This window comes from Bicyclus anynana, chromosome 15 (assembly GCF_947172395.1).
Source record: "Bicyclus anynana chromosome 15, ilBicAnyn1.1, whole genome shotgun sequence".
NCBI lineage: Eukaryota > Metazoa > Arthropoda > Insecta > Lepidoptera > Nymphalidae > Bicyclus > Bicyclus anynana.
In genome coordinates, this window is record NC_069097.1 from 13,100,288 (window position 1) to 13,117,439 (window position 17,152).

At 37.2% G+C, this 17,152-nt stretch overlaps 1 long non-coding RNA gene across 1 annotated transcript in view; it reads left to right on the forward strand.

Annotated features, from left to right (window-relative positions):
- LOC128198794 (uncharacterized) overlaps positions 1 to 17,152 on the forward strand; it is a 144,867-nt gene that overhangs the window by 60,319 nt on the left and 67,396 nt on the right. The window contains exons 2-3 of the long non-coding RNA XR_008251496.1: positions 13,420 to 13,498; positions 13,585 to 13,657. This is a non-coding gene — a long non-coding RNA (uncharacterized LOC128198794). The remainder of the gene's footprint in view (positions 1 to 13,419; positions 13,499 to 13,584; positions 13,658 to 17,152) is intronic.

A 17,152-nucleotide genomic window follows, 5' to 3' on the forward strand; every position in this document is an offset into this window, starting at 1 on the left:
AGAATTTCATGCAAACGGACTCGCGCGCGTCCGCCAGTATTGTATATAATAATATGTATTTGTTAATAAACAATTGTTAGTTACTGTCAACATTAAACAATGTGTGAATTTTCTTAGTCGCAAGTCGTTAAAGCTACTTATAATTGCCGACAAAATATATTTTCCGACAAACAACAAGCCATTCATTTGTGGTTATTCAAACAGTGGTGTACGGCGACTTTCTAACCATCTTCACCAATTAATACTAAACCGTCGTTAGCGAAGATTTCTAGTTGTACGATGACTTAGGCTGCCTTGTCACCAGCCCCTTTATGTTTTTGACGTGACAACGTCTTGTAATTTGATGGAGCCGGCTGCACACTCGAAAAAAGATAACGTCATGCGTCGTTCCCTCGTTCTAGGGTTGCCAAATTTTTTTACAAGAAATAAAGTACATACTGGTCTATGAAGATTTCAGAAAAACTAAATTTTCTTTTGAAATAAACAACCATTTCATCAGTATTTTCTTATGACGTTGTCACGTTCAACTATCGTCAGTAAACCGACTTTACAGACACGTTTTTTTTAACGTGGGGAAATCCTCATGGATACCAATACATTTTTTTATGGAACACTGTTCGTTGTCTCTCGACAGTTCGAATCCCCCTTCCCCTGGCTCATCCATAAGCCCTTATTCGCACAAGAGTTTTTTTAAAAGCCTTCAAATATAGTATGAAGTTAAACGAAGGTCAACACTGCTTACACATACATTTTTTTTATTTTTTCTAAAAAAGAATATTAGACATAATATCTTTTTATAATATGACTAATATTCCAATTCTCCTCCAACTAGTCGGGAAAGACTGTGCTAGGAGTGGATACGACAAAAGACCAACGAGGCGAGGTTTGAACCACCACCCCCCGGTGATGAGTCCAATCGCTCTTACCGTCGAGCTATTGGCACTTGGAAATAAATTGGTTGTATTTGAACGCTTTTTTAACGTCCGTTAAAAAACTCTCGTGCGAATGAGGGCCTAACCTGTTGAAGCATCTGCGACGACGCATCGCTTAATGTGACATATCATTTCAAATATGTGAAAAACGACGCAACGCAACGTAACGCACTGATGGAACGAAGCCTTAGCAAGTAGCCACGTAAGATTTCGAAAGGAAATTTACATTTACAATCTCAGCCCATTCAGTAGAACAGGCTTGGCAAGGGCCGATGTTCAAACTGCACTTATGCGGCGTTTCCGGTTGCATCTTCGCGCATCCGGTGAGCGATTAGCTTGAGCGACACTCGGCAACTAAACGCTATTTCTGTCCAGTAATTGTTTTTAACGGTGACAACAGTTTGCTTTTACTGCTTACGGAGTTACATGATTGCTGATGCTTCTTGGCTTTTGTATTGTGCCGTTTCTAGACTCGATGTGTTTATGTATAGGAACTGTGTGGATACTTTTACCTCATCCCTTTTAGAACGGAAAGCTGTGTGGCCAGACCTTATTTATTTTATAAAAGCTGAAAGTATGCCAGTCTTTATGGTAGGATTTTTTTTTATTTCTTACAATACAATACAATACTTTCGCCCTTGACTACAATTTCACCTGATGGTAGGTAACTGATGATGCAATCTAAGATGGAAGCGGGCTAACTTGTTAGGGGCAGGATGAAAAACTACACGTTTTTCGCTTTCTAGACGTAAATAAACAAAAATAGCAATAAAATGATGTTTAACATGCTCGAAATTTACTATTTATTATTCAGTTCAAGTTTACTTTTGCTGTTAAAGTTCGCTGTATGTAGTGCAGGAGATCTAGGAAATATCACTAATAGAATTACATGACTCGAGATTTTTTTGATTTGATTGAGATTAAAGGGGAGGGGGGGATCGATGTACTCAAGTTAAGCTTGTTGGATTCCTCCCTACCGATGGTTATAAAATCTCGACTTATGTTATTCTTTTACAAATGTTATACGATTTTTTCTCGATTTCCTGTACTAATATCAAAAGATCAATGCATCTCACTCACTAATACCGATTGCGCTGTACGCCTTAAGATTCCGTTTGATACGTTCAACAAATCGTGTACGTACATACAAGGAGTCCTTTTATAACCTGTAAATGGGCACTACACAAGCCAAGGGCGAGTATCTATGCGACAGTATGCACCTGAAAAACCCTTTAAATGTTTCCACGCGGAATGAGAGGAACGCGAATAATGCAGTAGTAGGGTTGCCAAGTTGCCAAACTTAGCCGGACATTTGGTTAGAAAGTCCCGACACCCTACATTATTGAGGGTTTTGTCTCAGTATTAATAGGTATGACAAAATATATATTTCACTACTCTTGCTCAAATAACACTATTATATTACCACTCAACACCGGGGCTAAACAAGCATTGCAGACTCTAGGGGCTAAAGTAATTTTGTTTTTTTTATTTGTCTGTTACGAGTACTAGCCTACTATAAAACGAAAAAGGTTTAATTCGTAAATAATTTATCATACTAAAATTATGACCTCTATAAAACGACGGAGTTTTTATTCGAAAACATATTTTGTAAGGCCCTGATTGTTTTATAAAAAAATTAAATTGGAACGAAATGCAGCGTTCTTGTCTGTGGAATGCTTATTTTTTTAAAATTTGATTTAAATGAAGTTGCGAGATGCGTCTGCAAAAAAAATTAAACTTTGATCACTTTACTGAATTTATTTATTTTCTTGCAATCGTAGTGAAAAGCATAGTGTGACACTAAACCCATGATTATAAACTCGGTTTTTATTTAGCGGCCCTCGCCTTACAGCTCGTGCCCTAAAAACACCTCGTAAATAATGGGTCTCTTTGACCCTTGTATAACAATATACTACTTTAGATATATTAACTGGTCGCAAAACTCAGACCAACAGTCGACTCTTGTCGCCTGCGCTCGCTCGGCCACGCTCGGCGCTCGTTCGTTTGTGAAATGTAGAAAGCCTAAAAAAGCTGGACAAGCCGGACACCGTTTATTTAGGCCGGACACGCAATCAAAAAGCCTACCTATGTCCGGCTTTATCCGGACGCCTGGCAACGCTATCCAGGAGGGAGAAAAATTATAGCAGCGCCGCGCACTCCGGCCTCAAAGGCTGCGTGTCGCGCCTTCTTGTGTTTTGTCCTTTTTTAGGAACATGTCTGAAGTTGGGTGCCTGCCTGGTTTTTGTACACTTATTTGTCTACTTCTGATGGGTAGAGGGAATGCGGAATTATGCAATCGTAGGCCGCGTCTACACTGCTTATTGTAATTCGTGTTTTCTGTTTTAGGGTTATTTTTCATTTTTTTACTTTGTCCTTCATATAACCCAAAATATCTTTCTGGTAGGCTATGTTATGCCAAAGCGCTGGAAATAGGGCTAAGATGTCTGGGATTTGAGGGACTTTAACCACGGAGTTATCAAGGCGTCGTAAAATAGTTTCACCGCTTCGCTGCCGAGCAGCATCGTCGTGTTCTTGTCTAAAGGGTATAGTTGCCAATGATCAGGCACTTGAGTGTGCTGAAGTCCGAAGAGTATAGTTTTAGTGAACACTGAGCAAGCACCCGAGGCATAGAACTGTGTGTCATATGGTTCGTTCTTCTGTGCTTGCAAAGTGTTACTCTGAGGTGATACTTTTCCACTAAGAGCCTTTCCAAACAAAAGAGTGCTGAGTTCTAGGCAACGTTTGTAACTTTGTAGCACTGCATGGATAACAGGCTATCTGCAGAACGCAAAACGCAAAACTCGAACGCGGATCTCTTTTTATTTGTACAAGCTCTTCACATCGTTTAAATAATCTGCTTGTGCCATCGAGTACGAGTATTACTCTAGATAAAATCATCGATCGTAGATCGTTAGATGGGCCTCAAAGCGTCGCGGAATTGTCATTGGTTTTGCACATTGAGTACATCATCCCACATTTCTCTTTATTCATATTGTGGCTTGTGTTTTTACACTTCCAAAATGAACATGAAGGCATAATTAAGGGATTAAAATATAACAAAACAGTAAATATTTTTTCAAGTCCACGTCCACTCACAGCATGCGCTTGTTACGTACTAAGATAAGATGTGCGTGCACGTCTTTGGGTAACGACATAAAATTGTGCGTTCTTTAGTATGGAGGGGCGATAACGATTTAAATCGATGGATAAAATGACTTTTAATACTGAGCTTAAACCAACTCAGAACATCACCTTACGTTTATCAGGTAGTCTGAAAACTCCTTTAAAACGTTTCCAAATTGATCGCAAATAATGCATGACGGAAAAAAATTACAACAGCGCCACACTCCAAGTATCAAAGGCGGCGCTGCCGTGTTGCCTTCTTGTGTTTTGTCCTTTTTTAGGAACTTGTCTGAACTTGTGTTTGTTGTGTATCCCTTTTTAGGGTTCTGTAGTGAACAAGGAACCTCTAATTCGCCTTTCCACCTGTATGTGGTTTGGCTTAGAGCGTATTAGTATACGCACAGATGAGAAAGCCTTTAAGCGTTATTTGTACAGAAAGCCTTCTTTAAGTTTTCAACAATACTAAACGTTAATGTCCCATCAAACGGACTTCAAAATGGAACATAATCGTATTGATCTGACAGCAGAGATGTCATCATGTATGAATACATTTTACAGATACATCTAAGGATCTGCATTTAGTTAAATACCGCACGCTGTCCCTATATTTGTGCACTGCACCAGTTTTCTAATAGTCTTATTTTAGTCAATAAGTCGATAATAACGTTAGAGAAGTGTTAACCAGTATAATTTAGCAATTACACTATACCTTTCTCAATCCTTAGTTACATTATATTCCATTATTATTCTGACACAAGCTTTTACTTAAAAAAAAGTCTCAGTCCTATCAGATAAGCTAACGTAACGATTCTAAATTAATTTTATTTTATTTTATCATCATCATTTTCAGCCGATGGACAAACTCGAAAGCCATTTGAAAGGAAATAAAACATCACGTTGCTGAGGCGCCTGTATCCAGCGGCTATCCGTTAACTGCTTGATGTCTAATGATCGGTTAGTTCTTATACGTGTCGCCGCACACGGCCTACACGCGACTGCCACAAGCGCCGCTACAAAAAGCAAGAAGGGGCCACAAAAGTAGCTGAAGCGCGCAAGAGCCACTTGTGGCCGGTGACTGCTACTTTTTTAACCCATACATGCAGTATCATAATCGCGCGAGTGGCGTGTGGCGGCGTTTTGTGTCGGCGACGATTGTAGCGTGTGGCGGCCACCGGCGTCAACCGTGTGCGGTGAGTCCATATAAAATGTATGGAAACTACAGAAAATATGTAGCGGCGTTTTGTGGATGTAGCCGGTGGCCCGTGTGCGGGAGCCCAGATATACTTTTTTCAAACTGTCATCACTCGTTATAGCCACTTGTCAACCATTGTCACCACTAGGAACTATACTAAAGCCATACTCGATTTGCACTGTTTACCAACAAACAAATATTAAAAATTAGTACTATTCTTCATTCATAATGAATGAATGAAGAAGAGTCTAATTATCTATACTAATATTATAAAGAGGTAAAGTTTGTAAGTTTGTCACATTTTTTAAATGGGGTAATCTAACGGAACTACTGGTCCGATTTAAAAAATTCTTTCACCAGTAGAATGCTACATTATCGGGGAGTGCTATAGGCTATATTTTATATTGGTATCATATATATTAGCCGAGTTATCACAGTTTTTGTCATACAGGTCGGACTGAAAATCCTCTTAAACAGACTTATTCGCATGCGCTGCCTTAACTATTGTGTAAAATTGAAATTAATGTATGGAAACTTTGTGTATCTTTAAAAGTTCTACAAAAAAGTCCGCGACGCCATATATCTATCTTTTATATATTAGCAGATATAGTACCTTTTGTGTTTTAAAAATTATTAATTTTATATACTTAGGTTTACGTCATTATTTATACAACTAAACTTTAATCCTTATTAAAATAAATTATTTAATAATTACAAGGATATTATGGAGATAAGATTTGCCCTTTACAGTATGTTAATTACTTTAATAGTTTCGGAGATAATACAAAATTTCTAAAAGACGCAGAAATTCCGCTGTATGACGCCCGGCGCTTTCATTTACGTAGTTCCCGTTCCCGTGTGAATATGGGGATCAAACATAGCCTATGACGCTCGCAAATAACGTAGCTTTCTATTGGTAAAACAATTTTCCAAATCGGTCCTGTAGATCCAGAGATTACCTCCTACAACCACACGAACTTTACCTCTTTATATTATTACCATAGAAGTCTCTATTTCTCTTGGTCATACCACCACTCTCGGAGGACTGGACCGATTTTGCTAAGGGTAGGAGTAAGATAGAGAAGTTACAGGGTAGGGTAGGATACGGGTAGGGAAGCGTAGGGGTAGTGTAGGGGTAGGGTAGGTTTAGGGCCGGGTTTAGGGTAGTGGTAGGGTAGGGGTAGAGGTAGGGTAGTGGTAGGGTAGAGGTACGGGTAGGATAGGGAAGTGGTAGGGTAGGGGTAGGATAGGCGTGAGATAGGGGTACGGGTGGGATAGGGGTAGGAAAGGGATAGGGTACGGGGAGGGTAGAGGTAGGATGGGGGTAGGTTTGGGGTAGGGTAGGGGTAGGGTGGGGGTCAGGGTAGGGTAGGATAGGGGTAGGGTAGATGTAGGGGTTGGGTAGGGTAGGGTTGGGGTAGTGGTAGGGTAGGGGTAGGGGTAGGGTAGGGCAGGGGTAGGGGTAGGGTAGGGTAGGGGTAGTAGTAAAGTTGACATCGAAATTTACGCGGACGAAGTCGCGGGCGTCCGCTAGTATTATTATATTATTAAACTGTAGCACTTTTTGTCCGGGTGAAATGATTTTAATAAATTTCGCATATCAACAACGTCATTGTTTTAGCGAAAAATTGTAACGATTGAGTTTCATGCATACAATGAATGAACAAACGGTGTCTATTTATACAAAAGTCCGTGGGCGCATCAATGCAACCTACACAATTCATTTGAAATGCAGTTAAATATTTACTTTGTGATTGTGTGTTAAAGTTTTCAACCTTTTGATACTCGTAAATGTCAAAGGGTTGTTCTGTTTCGTGGTTAGAGTTGGAGAGTGCATTTTAATTTTCATGTTTGTTCTGTGCATTTTATATTTTTTGATTAAATTTCAAGTAGAGTGCGTTTTTTATGGTTTTAAATTATACTGTTTCATGTTATTTCTATTTCTTGTGTATTCTCGTTTACTTGTATTTTTTATAAAAAAAAAGAAGCGGAGCTGTTCGACGCGTATGTTATTTTTTTTTTTTTATTAAATTTACTCATAACTTCGTCATTTATTAACCAATGTTGAAAATTCTTTTTTTGTTTGAAAGAATATACTTCCAGATATGGTTGAGATGAATTCATTTTCGAAAATTTGTAATTTTGTGTTAAACTGAAAATAACTGAAATATGTCTTTGAAGTCGGATCCATTTTTCATGTTAAAAAAAGTATTTAAACTGATTTTCGAAAAGGAGGTAGTAGTATAATCGTCTACATGAATATTTTTTTTATTCATATCTGTTTATTTTTTTAATTCCTGAACTGTTTTTACAAATGTTATCGTCCAAGCTTATCAGACCAAGGCGCACTTGGAGCCCTCGTAACTTTAATTTCAAATTTTCAATTACGTATTATCACCATCTATACTAATATTATAATTTGAAGAGTTTGTTTGATTGTTTACTTAAACACGCTAATCTCAGGAACTACTGGTCCGATTTGAAAAATTCTTTCAGTGTTAGATAGCCCATTTATCGAGAAAGGCTATAGGCTATATATTATCCCTATATTCCTACGGGAAAGGGAATCGTGCGAGTGAAACCGCGGCGTCAGCTAGTTATCTAATTATTACCCGACGTTTCGACGATGCTGGTAAACTCAGCCTAATTGAATTAAAGTTTGCATTCGATTTATTGTCATACTGGTGGATATTTATGGGTAATATAGGGGCATCCCCAGTGGATCCGCTGAGTGTCAAATTCTCAAACAAATAGAGGTTAAATTAGTCACTCAGCAGCAGAGTGACCCCCGGAGGTGACAACGACTATGAATTCCACTGTTAGAAATCGAACCTAGAACCAACAGAATCACATAATCTATTTGACGAGTGGTCCAACGAGACAATTAATATGGAACCCCGTTAGTTATGGGACTGTTATTGGTATGGACGGTTGAATCATGGACTATGTAGAACGGGTAAGAAAAAACTGTTGAAACGCCATGTGTATAGGCTGTGAGATTAGTCGTGGTGTATTTCATGAAAGATGCGCGTTTTTGTCTTTTTCGACGGCTGATTTAAAGATGGCAGTAGCAAATAAGTCTCCGCACGAGAAATGTCACTAAAAGCTCTGCCACTAACTGTATTGGTAGATCATTTTGTTATTGTGCAGTTGACTTTGTTCAGTTTCTTAAGTTATTATTAAGTTTCTATTTAATAGAATTAAAGTCAAAGACTTTTTTTCAAGATTAATCATTTCGAATCATCAATACAATACGCGCCAAAAAAGTCGACTAATAGTGGTTTTTCATACAATTGTTAAACACATTATCTTGCAATTTTGCATACACACAAAAAGGTGTACACACAAGAACATACAATGCCTTTTTCCGGGGGCTAGAAAAATTCTCGATACTAATATTATGAACGCGAAAGTTTGTATGGATGTTTGTATCAATGTTGGTTTGGAAGTTTGTTACTTTTTAACGCCGCAGAACCAATTTGGCTGAAATTTAGAATGGAAATATATTTTACTCTGGATTACCACATAGGCTACTTTTCATCCCGGAAATTCCATGGTTCCTGAGAGATTTGTAAAAAATAAGTTTCAGGCGGACGAAGTCGCGGGCGCCCGCTAGTTTTTATATAATTCCATTCAGTCATATGCGTATAGCTATCGAAGATAATTATCGTGCGTAGTATCGTGACACACGCAGGCGCGGGCAGGAATTAGATCGATTTCTAATTGCACTACAAATCAAAAAGTGTTACAAGAGTGTTGAAATTTAAAAAAAAAACAGGCAGTCATAGGTATTACCTACACTAGAAAAAAATAACACTATGAATTAATTATTGCTTCTACCCAATAATTAATTAATTAATTATTGGGTATAATTAATTAATTAATTATTGGGTAGAAGCAGGCGTTACTTTGGAGAAGATCATCGTGAATATATAATAATTTATTTATTTTGCTATTATCCGCGAAAAGCCGACGAACACATGCGACAACGTACTACGTACGTTTCACCCCGAAACCAGAGCATCCTCAGGAGATGTTGACTCTACAACGTGCAATTGCAAAGTCTTTCTTTGCAATTGCACGTTGCAGAGTGCATTCCTGGGTGACGTTGTTGTATGGGTTCGTATATCGTGTATACATGTTATGCTAAAGCAACTATTACACATGCTCACTTCAAGCACGAAAGACTGCTACTATTGAGCAGTTGATACTTATTAGCATGTGTATCAAAACATTGCTAATAATGAGCATGCTTATTTCAAGCTTGCTCAAGAATCAACAATCCTGCTATTTATGAGCATGCTAATTTTTGCGCGGGTGGAAGGGGGCGTGCTTTTAGCGCGTCTGAACAGGTTTGCTTATTGAGTATGCTAGTCAATCAGCATTGCTATTCTGTATTATCTTCACCTTCATCTCTTCCTGTCTAACACGATACTATAGACAGAGAGCGATAGATACAAATTAGCATGTGTAATTAGAATGGTTGCTTTGAGCATGCTTATTCAGGAGCATACTTAAAAATAGCATGCTTATTGCTAGCAAATGTAAACTGATGATAAGCATGCTATGGAGCATACTTAATAGCACGTTTAAGCATGCTATTTTAGAGCATGTGTAATAGTACCCTTACTTTAGATTGATAGATAAATGTTCAGTAACAAGCGTTATGAAACTATTGTATGTACATGGCAAAATCTTAGACCAAACAACAAACCGGCTCCAAATTAATTATTCATTTCCTTTTTACGGCCGCATCTCACCCAGCATTTGATCGCGCCGTCCTTCAAAGCGTCTGCGTCTTCACAACAGATTTATTGCATTGTATTTACATAGCGATTAGCGGAGACACACGACTCGCAGCTTCCTCTCGCGCCGAGCAAAGGACAGGTGATAACGGCTGCACTGCCACTGGGAGTTAGGACTCTTGCACATGTTACCTCCTTACAGTTTTCAAATTATATCTCAAACAACTGGCAAGTTTGATCTCAAAAAACTGGCAAGTTTGATCTCAAATAACTGGCAATGTTGGTCTTAATTAGCTGGCAACTCTGATCTCAAATAACTGTTAACTTTGATCTTAAATAATTGGCAACTTCAATCTTAATTAACTGGCAACTTTGATCTTCAATAACTGGCAACTTTGGTCTCAAATAACTGGTAACTTTGATCTTAAATAACTGTCAACTTTGATCTTAAACAACTGGCAACTTTAATTTTAAATAACTGGCAACTTTGGTCTCAAATAACTGGCAACTTTGGTCTCAAATAACTGGCAACTTTGATCTTAAATAACTGGCATTAAAAACTAACTTCCTTTTTGCTCCAATAACTTTTACTATTAAATTAAGTTAGGACCTTGTTCATCTACGGATTCTGAAATTAGGACTAAGTTAAATTAAGTTAAGAAATTAGGACTAAGTTTAATTAAGTTAGGACTCTTGCACGTAATTTAACCCCCTCATACCTTACACGTGAAATTTCAAGTATAATCTCAAATAACTGGCAATTTTGATCTTAAACAACTAGCAGTAAAATCAACTGCATCATCGTTCCAATGATTTTTACAGTTATCCTGATCAGTTATAGACTACGACATACTGGCGGGTACGAGTACTTGTTGGTTCGAGCCTTCGGAACACGTAATGTTACATCCTTACACCTTGCACGTGAAATTGACAACTTTGATCTTATATGAATGGCAACTTTGATCCCAAACAACTGGCAATTGTGATCTCAAATGACTGGCAATCTCAATTTCCTCATTGATCCATCCTACTAATATTATAAACGCGAAAGTTTGTATGGATGTTTGGATGTATGTTCGGATGTATGTTTGGATGTTTGTTTGGATGTTTGTTATTCTTTAACGCCGCTACTACTGAAGCAATTTGGCTAGTATTCGGAATGGAAATAGATTTTACTCTGGATTAACACTTTTTATCTCGAAAAATTCCATGGTTTCCCGAGATTTGCGAAAACTGATGATTTTGATGATATGAATGTTTGTTACTCTTTCACGCCTCAATTACAGAACCGAATTAGCTTGAATTTGGTATTGAGATATATTATAGCCTGGATTCACATAAATAGGCTATTTTTTATCCCGGAAAAATCCATGGTTCCCGAGGGATTTGTATAAAACTATACTCCACACTTACAAAATCGCGGGCGTCCGCTAGTAGTTCTATAATCTGCTTAACTTTAAAATCCTGGTTCGAGTCATGGTAAAATTAATGTGGATACCTCTTTAAATGCAACGTCAACTTTGATCTCTAATTAATATATTCTATCCACTGTATTTACATTATTTTCTAGGCATTTACTAATTAATACTGATCTTGAATAAGTGATCTTGGCTTGGTTTAGCACGACCATTTATCTAAGATGGTATCGTAATTAGTATCTCTCACTGATGAATCACAAAGAAAGCTACTTAAGTCTTAATATAAACAAGTAGACACAGACAGTGTTGACTAGTGCAAACTTAGAATGCGTAATGTTTTGCTTTCAAACCGCATCACATGCTTTGCCCATATGGTCTATGCCCAGTGGTCTGTTATGCTTGCAAATTTTGGCAATTTTAAATCCTTATACATTTCTATGTATAAACCTCTTTAATCCGGCCCTATCGCAAAATCCATTCTTAGTAGTCACCTACTAACTATAAACTACCTCCCTGCCAAATTTCAGCATTCAAGATTTCGTGATGAAATGACCTACTAAGTCTACTAATACTAAGAATAGTATTAGTAGACTTAGTAGTTCTTGCTTTTTTTCAGATACCGTTAGGGAATATTTGGATTCAGGTAAATATTATAAAAGTATATCTTAATATATATATAAATGCGAAAGGTAATTTCATCACGAAATCTTGAAAACCGCTTGATGTACAAAGCTGAAATTTGGCAGGGAGGTAGTTTATAGTTAGTACGTATCCACTAAGAACGGATTTTGCGATAGGACCGGATTAAAGAGGTTTAAGGGTGGATGAAGTCGCGGGCGTTCGCTAATATAGAACTTAATAAATGCTATTAATGAGTGAACTCTAAGCTATAATCTATCTCTGTGCCACATTTAATCCAAATCCGTTCAGCCAGTATGCTTTTGCATAATACACGTGTCGGTCAACCATTTTATGTTATATTTGACTAAGTGGTATGCGCGGTGGATTTACAGGTCCTGGGTTCGATCCCCGGCTGGGCCGATTGAAGTTTTCTTAATTGGCCCAGATCTGGCTGGTGGCTTGGCCGGCTTTGGCCGTTGCTAGTTAACATCCTACCGACAAAGACGTACCGCCAAGCGATTTAGCGTTCCGGTACGATGTCGTGTAGAAATAGACAGGAGTGTGGATTTTCGTCCTCATCCTAACAAGTTAGCCGGCTTACATCTTAGATTACATCATCACTTACATTGTAGTCAAGGGCTAACTTGTAACGAATAATAAAAAAAAAAGTTTTTAATGAATTAAAAATATTTGGCAGGAAATTGCTTTTATGTTTCATAACAAACGAAACGACTGTGCTTTTATCAGAACCTATAATTTAAATGCCTAACCCTGCCCACTGCAAAGCATCGAGTCGCCCAAACAAAGACATATTATTCCCAAAAGAGGCAATTTCGTTTTCGAGTCTGTGATTAAATCCAACGGAACAGAAATTTCGTTCCCGTATCATAATTTACGTCGATCATTATTTTAGTAAAATTGCGTGACGAAATGTTATAATTGAAACGTGAAATAACTGTTAGGGACAACGCAGACTGAAGACTTTTTGCCCTGGAACAGTGCTACGTTTATGAACCCAGTGGTTTTACACGCGTGATTCCCATTTACGTGGGAATACGAGGATAAAATGTTGTCTATGTTACTCGATGATAATTTAGGTTTCCATTGGTAAAAGAATTTTCAAAATCGGTCCAGTACTTTCGCAGCCTGTTCGTTACAAACACGATAAGGTATGATGTCGCGTAGAAATCGAAAGGGGCGTGGATTTTTATCCCCCAGAGTTGGCCCGCTTCCATCTAATATTGCATCATCACTTACCATCAGGTGAGATTGTCGTTAAGGGATAACCTGCACAAAAAAAAAACAATATCAAATTTTACCTCTTTATAATATTAGTATATATTATTACTTTATTTAAATTCTAGTTATTCATTATCTTTTTTTTACAGCATGAGCAGAATGAAAATTACACGAAGAGTAAAATGAAGTAAAATGAAGCAGAAAGCAGGACGAAATATACCTACAAAGGTATGATGATTTTTCTTATAGTATTAGTACTAAAATGTTTGTCAAAGTGTGTTATTGACTACCAATTCAAGAATTGATGCTTGCAGGTTAAAGGAAGTCATAGTCAAAAACTACTACTAACTGAAATGTCCGAAGCCCGAGTTTAATGCCTAGATACAGGTTGTATTATTGCATTGCTCATCACAAAATCCCTTTTCGCTTTTTTAGATATTGAGATATTTATTTACTTAGCATCCATGCACTTACAAACTAATACATAAGCTTAGCATGATACATGGGGCCCTGTCAGGAAAGCCTTGTCAGACTTTCTTGGAAAGTTAAGTTCCTTACGACTTCATTAAATTAAAAAAAATATATTGACGCCCTATCTGTCAGTGTGAGGTTACCCTTATAATACAGAAAGCGATTTCATTACCAAATTCACTCATACGAATTCGATCCCTATTACGCAGGTATTAAGGTCGGGTGGTTTGCAAATTACACAAACGAAGAAAAGCAAATTACGTCGCTATGTTTATAGTGCGTATAAAAAGAGTGTTTGAGGTAAAATTAAGAGGTTTCCGGTGTTAATAACTAGTTAGGTTACGAAATAAAGTTTCACAGTGTTATTAAACAATCGAGCAATTTTGTTTCTTTGTTAGCCGGCCATTGTTTAGTTCAAAGGTCCCCAAACTATTTATGAGCATAGACAATGTGCTCAATGCTCATACCGCCGACACACATTTCTTTATTTTAACTTGATAGTATAACTATTGCTTGCCAAAATCGTTCGTAACACTCCAGATGGTCCGCGCGGGCAAATCCGGAGGGGGGCATGCCCCGCGCGCACAAATTCATACCCGCGCAGTCCTTCCCTCTATCATCATCATCATCATCATCATCATCATCTTCATCAACATCATCATCATCATCATCATCATCATCACTATTAGCCTTTCTTTAATGGCATATACACAGCCAGACTTTTATATATAATTACCGGGATCGACGACTTAACGTTCTTCACGAGGCAAAGACTAAGAACTTTTACTGAAAATTTCTTAGAAGGAAGCAAGAGTCAGTATTTCATACCCAGGTCTCGAACCCAGGACCTCGTGATCCTAAGTTACATGGTCAGTCACTAGACACAGTTTAAGATATATCATTATCAGCCGATGGACTTCCACATAGGCCTCTTGCATGAACTTCCAAGCACAACGGTCTCGAGCCGCCAACATCCAGCTGCTCCTTGCAACCCGTTCGATGTCCTCGATCCACCAGTTGACCAACACTGTGCTTTCCGATGCGGGACGCCATTCCAGCACCTTGGGACCTAATCTTCCATCGGCTTTTCGAACTACATGCCCTGCCCATTGCCACATCAGCTTCGCGATTCGCTGAGCTATGTCAGTGACTTTGGCTTGAATCTCCTCATTTCTGATTCGATCACGCAGAGAAACTCCAAGCGTAGCTCGCTCCATCGCCCGCTGAGTGACTTTGAGCCTTCTAATAAGGCCTGCATAGTTAGCGACCAAGTCTCGAATCATTGTAGGTCATCACTGGCAACACGCACCGCTCGAAGACATTCGTCTTCAGGCACTGGGGAATTTTAGACGCAAAATTTCCTTTGCGTCCAAAAATTCAGAGATATAAATAGATAAAAATAATTACTAAATCAAACCAGTTTTCATCATCAGCATTATCAACCTATATTCGGCTCACTGCTGAGCTCGAGTCTCCTCTCAAAATAAGAGGGGGCCAATAGTCCACCACGATGGCCCAATGCGGATTGGCAAACTTCACACACGCAGAGAATTAAGAAAATTCTCTGGTGTGCAGGTTTCCTCACAATGTTTTTCCTTCACCGTTAAAGACACGTGATATTTAATTTCGTAAAATGCACACATAAGGTGCATGCCGCGGACTAGATTCGAACCCACACTCTCCGGAATCGGAGGCAGAGGTCATATCCATTGGGCTATCACATGTTTAAAAAATCCGTTAAGACATATTATCTTAGTCACTAGTTACATATTTTATTTTATTAGAATATTTATCATACGACATAATGATATATTTATATATTAGTTTATTTTATGATATTTATAATTATTATATAATTTGTGTATTATGGTTTATGTATTAGTGTGTAGTTATTTGTATGTATGTATATGTACAATATTATTACGTACACACCACCTACAGTTGTCCTAATAAGTTCCTAAGCCTAAGGTTGCCTGGAAGAGATCGCTACTAAGCGATAAGGCCGCCTTTTGTATTCTACTTTTTCTTGTGTTTCTGTTTTGCTTGTTTTCTTTTATTTTTGTGGTGTACAAATAAAGTGTATTAAATAAAATAAATTAAAAATATCACGGCTCATAAACTAGTTTTATTAACAACAAAAACATAAAACGTAGTTACTGATGTATGGTACAGGATGCAAGTGTGTAAAACCGTGTTACACGGCTAGTGTTTAATGCAATTAACATCAATAAAAGTGCCATTATTCATTTGAAACTGTTATTTATGTCTTTATTCAATCGTAAAGGCGCACGGAACATTAGGCAACTCATTGTATAGGCTAATTAATTATACCGTTTAGATTTATGGCTTAATCTGCATTTTTATTTTCTTAATTACATTGATGCTATTTTTATTACTAAATCGATCATTATAATTAAAAGATTATTAAGTTTCCTTGCACGTTATAACCGACTGCGTTGAAAATTGGGAAAGGTAGTGTGTTTATCATTCTATGGAACTACTTATGTACAGTGAGTATTTTTTTGAACACTGTTTAAAAATTTAACTGCTTTGAATTGTTAATGTATTATTTGATGACCTCCGGCGATGTTATTTTTCCTTTTTTAGAACAATAAATCTTTGAAGTCGGTTGAATTTTTTGTTTAAAAGATTTTATTTATCTGTTTTTTAGTGTGCCCAGCAATTTCGTTCACTTATTTTAGAACTTTTGATTTTAACACAAAATTACTGAATCGATGATTTTCATAAAAAATAAATGTGACCAATCTGAAAGTACATTCTATCAAACAAAAAAATAATGTTCAAATGACATACGCATAAAAAACATAAAAAACATACGCGTCAAAAGAACCTCTTACTTTTTTTAAATCGGTTACTAAAAAAACCTACTTACCAAAAATTCCCCTCGAAGCTTTTTTAATAATATGCTAAAATCTCTCTCCCATTAACGTATGTAGTTTTTGATTTAATTAAACATGAAGAATTGTGATAAATATTTTTTAAAAACCAAACAGACACACCAGTGACACACATGAAATGATACAAACAAAATGATCTGCTTAAATTTTCTTCAATTACACATTAAACTCGAGTCTAAATTCTAAAAAAAAGTCTCAATGCATTACAAAGCTAAACACTAAAGCGAAAAAGCTCTAGAAAAATTATAACTAAAAACGTAAAGAGAAACGTCGTATACCATATAAAGCCTGCTATTATGGCAACGGTTGAATGTGTATAAATTTTGTATTAAACGTCATTTTTTGTATCAACTTTTATATTGCTAACGGTACAAACATATTATAATGATTGTTGATGAATTATGAAATCAGAATGACTATTAATAATGAAACACCAAAATGTTATTTATTTAAATTATAATTACCTCGTAGGTCCAGTTGAGATTATGGAAAT